At 44.0% G+C, this 7,308-nt stretch overlaps 1 protein-coding gene across 1 annotated transcript in view; it reads right to left on the reverse strand.

Moving 5' to 3' along the window:
* Positions 1–6,275, reverse strand: part of LOC137277405 (tyrosine-protein kinase JAK2-like) — a 45,283-nt gene extending 39,008 nt beyond the window's left edge. Inside the window, exon 1 of the mRNA XM_067809114.1 lies at positions 5,968–6,275. The gene's annotated coding sequence lies outside the window, so the exon portion shown is untranslated. The remainder of the gene's footprint in view (positions 1–5,967) is intronic.
* Positions 6,276–7,308: the final 1,033 nt, after the last annotated feature.

Here is a 7,308-nt window from a genome sequence, read left to right on the forward strand (position 1 = left end):
TGGGTGCATGGGTACATGATGCTCAGGTACATGTGTGGGTGCATGGGTACATGATGCTCAGGTACATGTGTGGGTGCATGGGTACTTGATGCTCAGGTACATGTGTGGGTGCATGGGTACATGATGCTCAGGTACATGTGTGGGTGCATGGGTACATGATGCTCAGGCACATGTGTGGGTGCATGGGTACATGATGCTCAGGTACATGTGTGGGTGCATGGGTACTTGATGCTCAGGTACATGTGTGGGTGCATGGGTACATGATGCTCAGGTACATGTGTGGGTGCATGGGTACATGATGCTCAGGTACATGTGTGGGTGCATGGGTACTTGATGCTCTGAGGTACATGTGTGGGTGCATGGGTACTTGATGCTCAGGTACATGTGTGGATGCATGGGTACATGATGCTCAGGTACATGTGTGGGTGCATGGGTACATGATGCTCAGGCACATGTGTGGGTGCATGGGTACATGATGCTCAGGTACATGTGTGGGTGCATGGGTACTTGATGCTCAGGTACATGTGTGGGTGCATGGGTACATGATGCTCAGGTACATGTGTGGGTGCATGGGTACATGATGCTCAGGTACATGTGTGGGTGCATGGGTACTTGATGCTCTGAGGTACATGTGTGGGTGCATGGGTACTTGATGCTCAGGTACATGTGTGGGTGCATGGGTACTTGATGCTCAGGTACATGTGTGGGTGCATGGGTACATGATGCTCTGAGGTGTGGGTGCATGGGTACATGATGCTCTGAGGTACATCATACTACATGCGTGGGTGCATGGGTTAATTGATGCTCTGAGGTGTGGGTGCATGGGTTAATTGATGTTCTGAGGTGTGGGTGCATGGGTACATGATGCTCTGAGGTACATCATACTACATGCGTGGGTGCATGGGTACATGATGCTCAGGTACATGTGTGGGTGCATGGGTTAATTGATGCTCAGGTACATCTGTGGGTGCATGAAGTACATGATGCTCAGGTACATGTGTGGGTGCATGGGTACATGATGCTCAGGTACATGTGTGGGTGCATGGGTACTTGATGCTTAGGTACATGTGTGGGTGCATGGGTACATGATGCTCAGGTACATGTGTGGGTGCATGGGTACATGATGCTCAGGTACATGTGTGGGTGCATGGGTACTTGATGCTCAGGTACATGTGTGGGTGCATGGGTTAGTTGATGCTCAGGTACATGTGTGGGTGCATGGGTACTTGATGCTCAGGTACATGTGTGGGTGCATGGGTTAATTGATGCTCAGGTACATGTGTGGGTGCATGGGTACATGATGCTCAGGTACATGTGTGGGTGCATGGGTACTTGATGCTCAGGTACATGTGTGGGTGCATGGGTTAATTGATGCTCAGGTACATGTGTGGGTGCATGGGTACTTGATGCTCTGAGGTACATCATACTACATGTGTGGGTGCATGGGTTAATTGATGCTCAGGTACATGTGTGGGTGCATGGGTTAATTGATGCTCAGGTACATGTGTGGGTGCATGGGTACATGATGCTCAGGTACATATGTGGGTGCATGGGTACTTGATGCTCAGGTACATGTGTGGGTGCATGGGTACTTGATGCTCTGAGGTACATCATACTACATGCGTGGGTGCATGGGTTAATTGATGCTCAGGTACATGTGTGGGTGCATGGGTACTTGATGCTCAGGTACATCATAATACGTGCCTGGGTGCATGTTAGAGGGCGTACACACGTTCATTGGTGACTATGTGTATGTGTGGGTATGCAGCACTGTGGGGATGTGGGGGTGCACCTGAGCATTGATATATGTGTGAGTGGTGCATTTGAGTGTACCTCAGCATTGATCTATGTGTGAGTGATGCAGGTGCTTGAGCATTGTGGCTGTGTGTGTGCATGAGTGGGTGCTCGTGACCATGGATGTATGAGTGAGTGAGTGAGTTTAGTTTTGCGCCGCACACAGCAATATTCCAGCTATATGGTGGTGGTCTGTAAATAATCGAGTCTGGACCAGACAATCAAGTGATCAACAACATGAGCATCGAACTGCGCAATTGGGAACCAATGACATGTGTCAACCAAGTCTGCGAGCCTGACCACCAGATCCCGTTAGTCGCCTTTTACGACAAGTATAGTCGCCTTTTATGGCAAGCATGGGTTGCTGAAGGCCTATTCTACCCCGGGACCTTCACGGGTCCCGTGGATGTATGTGTGAGTGGTGCAGGTGCTTGAGGATTGTAGGGATGTGAGTGCATGCTTGTGCTTGATCATGGTGGAGGTGTGAGTGGGTGCATCTGAGCATAGATCTATGTGTGAGTGGTGCAAGTATTTGAGCATTGTGGGGATGTGATTGCTGGATTGAATACACCTGAGTGTGAGTAGTGCAGGTGCTTGGGCATGGTGGGTGTGGGTGTGGGTGTGCTTGTGTGAGTGCACCTGAGCATGGATCTATACGTGAGTGGTGCAAGTGCTTGGGCATTGTGGGTGTGGGTGTGAGTGTGCTTGTGTGGGTGCACCTGAGCGTGGATATATATATGTGAGTGGAGCAGGTGCTTGAACGTTGTGGGGGTGTGAGTGCTAGTGTGAGTGCACCTGAGCATGGATATATGTGTGAGTGGTGCAGGTATTTGAGCAGTCTAAGTAAACTTAGCCTCAGTACTTTTCGTTACAATCCACTACTGAGTCTAACAAAACCTTATGGGAGGTCGTGTCAGATAACCTTTGAGATTGTCCAATCAGAACAGGGCTTACCAAAACGTGAAAGTGGACATTTGCACATACCTTTGGAACTTTTTATCTCAAAAAGGTTTGTACCCGAATGATTCCGAATGCTATTTAACATACGATTGCTTTCCAGTGATGCACATGGTGCACGTTACAACCATAACAACAGGGACTAAACAGTCCCTGAAAATAGTGTTTCTGGCATTATTCAGGGATGTCATCTTGCGGAAATATTAGCTAATAATAACCATGCTGATGGTAATACCTAACTAGTAGCCATTGTCTGATTGGTTAAATCTGTTTAACTGTCTTGCTATTGATAGCAAGGTCGCTAAAAGGTTACCTGACGCAACCTTCTGTTAGGGTTTGTTAGACTCAGTGATGGAGGGTAACAAATAACACTGAGACTAAGTTTACTTAGACTGGGTATTTGAGCATTGTGGGGATGTGAGTGCTTGTGTGAGTGCAAACAAGCGTGGATCTGTGTGTGAGTGGTGCATGTGCTTGGGCATTGTGGGTGTGGGTGTGCTTGTGTGGGTGCACCTGAGCATAGATCTGTGTGTGAGTGGTGCAGGTGTTTGAGCATTGTGGGGGAGTGAGTGCTTGTGTGAGTGCACTTGAGTATGGATCTATGTGTGAGTGGTGGAGGTGCTTGAGCATTGTGGGTGTGGGTATGGGTGTGCTTGTGTGGATGCTCCTGAGCATGGACGTGTGAGTGATACAGGTATTTGAGCATTGTGGGGGTGGGTATGTGAGTGGCTGTACCTGAGCATGGATCAATGCATGGTGCAGGTGTTTCAGCATTGTGGGTGTGGGTGTGCTTGTGTGGGTGCAGCTGAGCATGAATATATGTGTGAGTGGTGCAGGTGCTTGAGCATTGTGGGGTGTGTGTGCTGCTGTGGGTGCACCAGAGTGTGGATCTATGTGTGAATGGTGCTGGTATGCATGAGCATTGTAGGGGTGTGAGTGTGTGTTTGTGTGGGCGCCCCCTGAGCGTGGATGTATGTGTGAGTGGTGCAAGTGCTTGAACATTGTGGGGCTGTGAGTGTGTGTTTGTGTGGGCGCCCCCTGAGCGTGGATGTATGTGTGAGTGGTGCAAGTGCTTGAACATTGTGGGGCTGTGAGTGTGTGTTTGTGTGGGTGCCCCTGAGCGTGGATGTATGTGTGAGTGGTGCAAGTGCTTGAACATTGTGGGGCTGTGTGTGTTTGTGTGGGCGCCCCCTGAGCGTGGATGTATGTGTGAGTGGTGCAAGTGCTTGAACATTGTGGGGCTGTGAGTGTGTGTGTTTGTGTGGGTGCCCCTGAGCGTGGATGTATGTGTGAGTGGTGCAAGTGCTTGAACATTGTGGGGCTGTGTGTGTTTGTGTGGGTGCACCTGAGTGTGGATGTATGTGTGAGTGGTGCAAGTGCTTGAACATTATGGGGGTCTGAGTGTGTGATTGCTTGTGGTGTGCCTTGGTGTGTATGTGTGTCAATGTGTGGATGTATGTGTGATTGTGAGTGTGTGGGTACATGTGTGGGTGTGTTTATGCATGCTTGTGTGGGTGCACTGGAGTGTGGGTGGATGTGCTTCCACCACTGATGTCTTTATCTCTAACACTCAACAAATGTCTCTTCTCCAGAGTAATTTCACTGGATAGCAGTTTCCGTCTTCTGTCAGTTGGAACAGGATCAATGTGAAGGTACGGTAAAGCTTATGTCATGTGTATTCTTGACAACAGGACATCATACTCTTGACTATCAAGGACAAGACATGACTTCTTTACAAAATATGTGAATGTTTGGGATCACAAAATGCTAAGGGCATACAAACAACCAGTTACTCAATGTCAGTGATTCACACTCTATACATGCATTGTTGCATCACAAAACATCTTTGACATTGCAGTGATTTCGTGACAAACATCCTGCCTTCAAGTAAAATAGATACTCACGTGTCACATGTCAAACAATGGATAACTGATCAAAACTCACTCAATCAGTATGTCCGCTACTCCAGATAGGCGCTTACCATGCAACACACATTTCTTGACTGTTTGAAAGGCTGAGACCACCCATCGGGCGTGGATAGCTTTCATGACACTTATCTGGAGATTAACAGCTTCGCCGACACTGACTAAACTGGTCCTTCATCAGTGCCAATTGTTTAGAGTCATTCCATTTAGTTTAATCCCTTTGAACTGCTTTAAGCTTATAGGGCCTATGCAGCAAGTGTTATTTTTAGGAAAACATCACTGATTGCAAACATGCGGAAGTACTCAACTAAATGGTGTTCAAGATTGGCGGCAAACTTTAATATGTGATTGGATTTACTTCAGGTAAAACTTTGAGGTGCAAGTAAGCTTTGAAACTGTCAAACTAAACTTTATTTTGAGAATTAGGCAAGTCGCAAAAATATTGTTACGCAAAAACGTCTGTTGGTCGCCACTAGCAAAAATATCATGACGCAAAAATCTCGTTTGATTTACAGTATATGTCCTGTATAACTATTAGTTAGCATCCAGCAGAGGGAGGGGCAAGGAATAGCCCAGAAGTGTGTAAACAATGAAGTGGAAGTTGACATCCATAACATTTTGTCTTATACATGATTAATTCAGTTACACCCTCAGAGACAAGAATGCTAGATAATTGCTGTTTAATATTACCCTAGCACTTCTCATGTAATCAACTGGTTAACGTTGCTTTGCTACAAAGACAAGATTACAATACCACATATACGGAGAAAGACAGACACACACAGAGACACACTTCAAGTTCAAAACACAGAGAGCATTAGGGAAGTGAGTTATATGGCCTTCAACTTCTATATTGTGAATGCTTCAGAGAGACAGATCGGGACACATAATGCATGTACATTTTAGAAAAGAAGATTCACCCAAAGAAGGATAAAGCATACACTCTGGAAAATTGTGTTCCCCATTATAAAGAAAGTGACATACATATAACCCTCTTCCTCACTTGTATCACTTCTACATGCCCCTCAACATGTTCACAGACCATTTATATATATGGCATATAGAAGGTAAACAACAAAGCAAACAATGCCATTCTAAATGCGTATTTTTTTATACTGTACTGTATCATGGGCAACGGTGTCTTACTTGGGGAAGAACAGGGAGATGTTTTGAGTATATATACATGCTGTACCTCTATCTACACATAGTTTTTAACTTCGTTTAATGGATCAAACAGCTTTAAGCATTGGAATAAATAAACATTCTAGAATCATGAGACAAAGAGACATACCTGGGCGTAGCTGGAGGAGACGTCAGACCCTCACTCAGACCAGAGATCACAACAGCCGGATACAGAGCTGACTGGAAATGCTATGTCCTATCTTTCCGGGAACAGTGTAATCGAGACTTTTGTCGGTGACATTTTAAGTCAATAACAGGTCAGTCTGTACAAGGAGTCTGCAGACCTCATCCTAGATATGACGTAACTGTAGACACACACTTATCGCCCCCAAACTGTTCCAGGAAATTTGACTTTCTTGGAATCTACTTTCAATTTCCTGCTTTAGGAGCGGTGTGTCAAAGGGACGTTACTCTAAACCTTTTACTGACAACTCATTAGCTGATTTCAAACCGGTCGCTTGGACGTTAGTGAGAGTTCGAATCCAGAACAACGGTATACAAAATGTACTTTTTTTGTATTATCTGTATTTTATATTTGTACTATATTTCAAGGAATGAAATTTAATAAAAGGCGAACACATTACGAAATCCTGAATTAAAGTGTTGTCTTATGACAGGATAATTTTCACCCAATGGAGAAAAAAATTGCTATCATTCTAATTTTGACTCTGTGTTCTTGATAAGAACGTTCACAGTAATTATGATAAAAATAAAAAAATAATAAACATTTCGTAAACAGTGTGTTTCAAAGCAGTTTGTACCTAAACGAATCTAGTATTCATGCTGATAATACCACAGGATGCGATACGTTATTTGTATAGTCATTAGTCACTTGAGCAAATTAAAAGTTTATTGAGTGTTTGAGTATGGGTATACTGATACTTTAGTTCTACGACTGTTTCACTGCTGTACTTTCCCCGCTACCACTACAAGACCGTTATATACGGTTATGTCGTACCGGTCAAAAGTACTCACAGAAAAGATAAAGATGGGAAATTCATTGAAACCGTCATTCGTGTGCGGTAATGGCTATTTATTTATTTATTTATTTATTTATTTATTTATTTATTTATTTATTTATTTATTTATTTATTTATTTATTTATTTATTTATTTATTTATTTATTTATTTATTTATTTATTTATTTATTTATTTATTTATTTATTTATTTATTTACGCTTGCGGAAGCGCGTAAGGAATATATAGCTGCCGACAGAGATTTTACGTGCACTTCAAATGCCGTTTGTCTCGACAATGTTTGACGGGTGAATGTGTTATTACATGTTACATAAATCAGAAACCACAAACCTAACTCACGGCTTTCACTTCTATAAGGATAACAAAACATCCAGTAATAGTGGAATAACATACCAAAGCATGAGGCAAGACACAAAGACATTTAGCAAGTGGTAAATAGAAATACTATAATTTATAAACTGTACTCTACTGA

This window comes from Haliotis asinina, chromosome 3 (genome assembly GCF_037392515.1).
Source record: "Haliotis asinina isolate JCU_RB_2024 chromosome 3, JCU_Hal_asi_v2, whole genome shotgun sequence".
NCBI lineage: Eukaryota > Metazoa > Mollusca > Gastropoda > Lepetellida > Haliotidae > Haliotis > Haliotis asinina.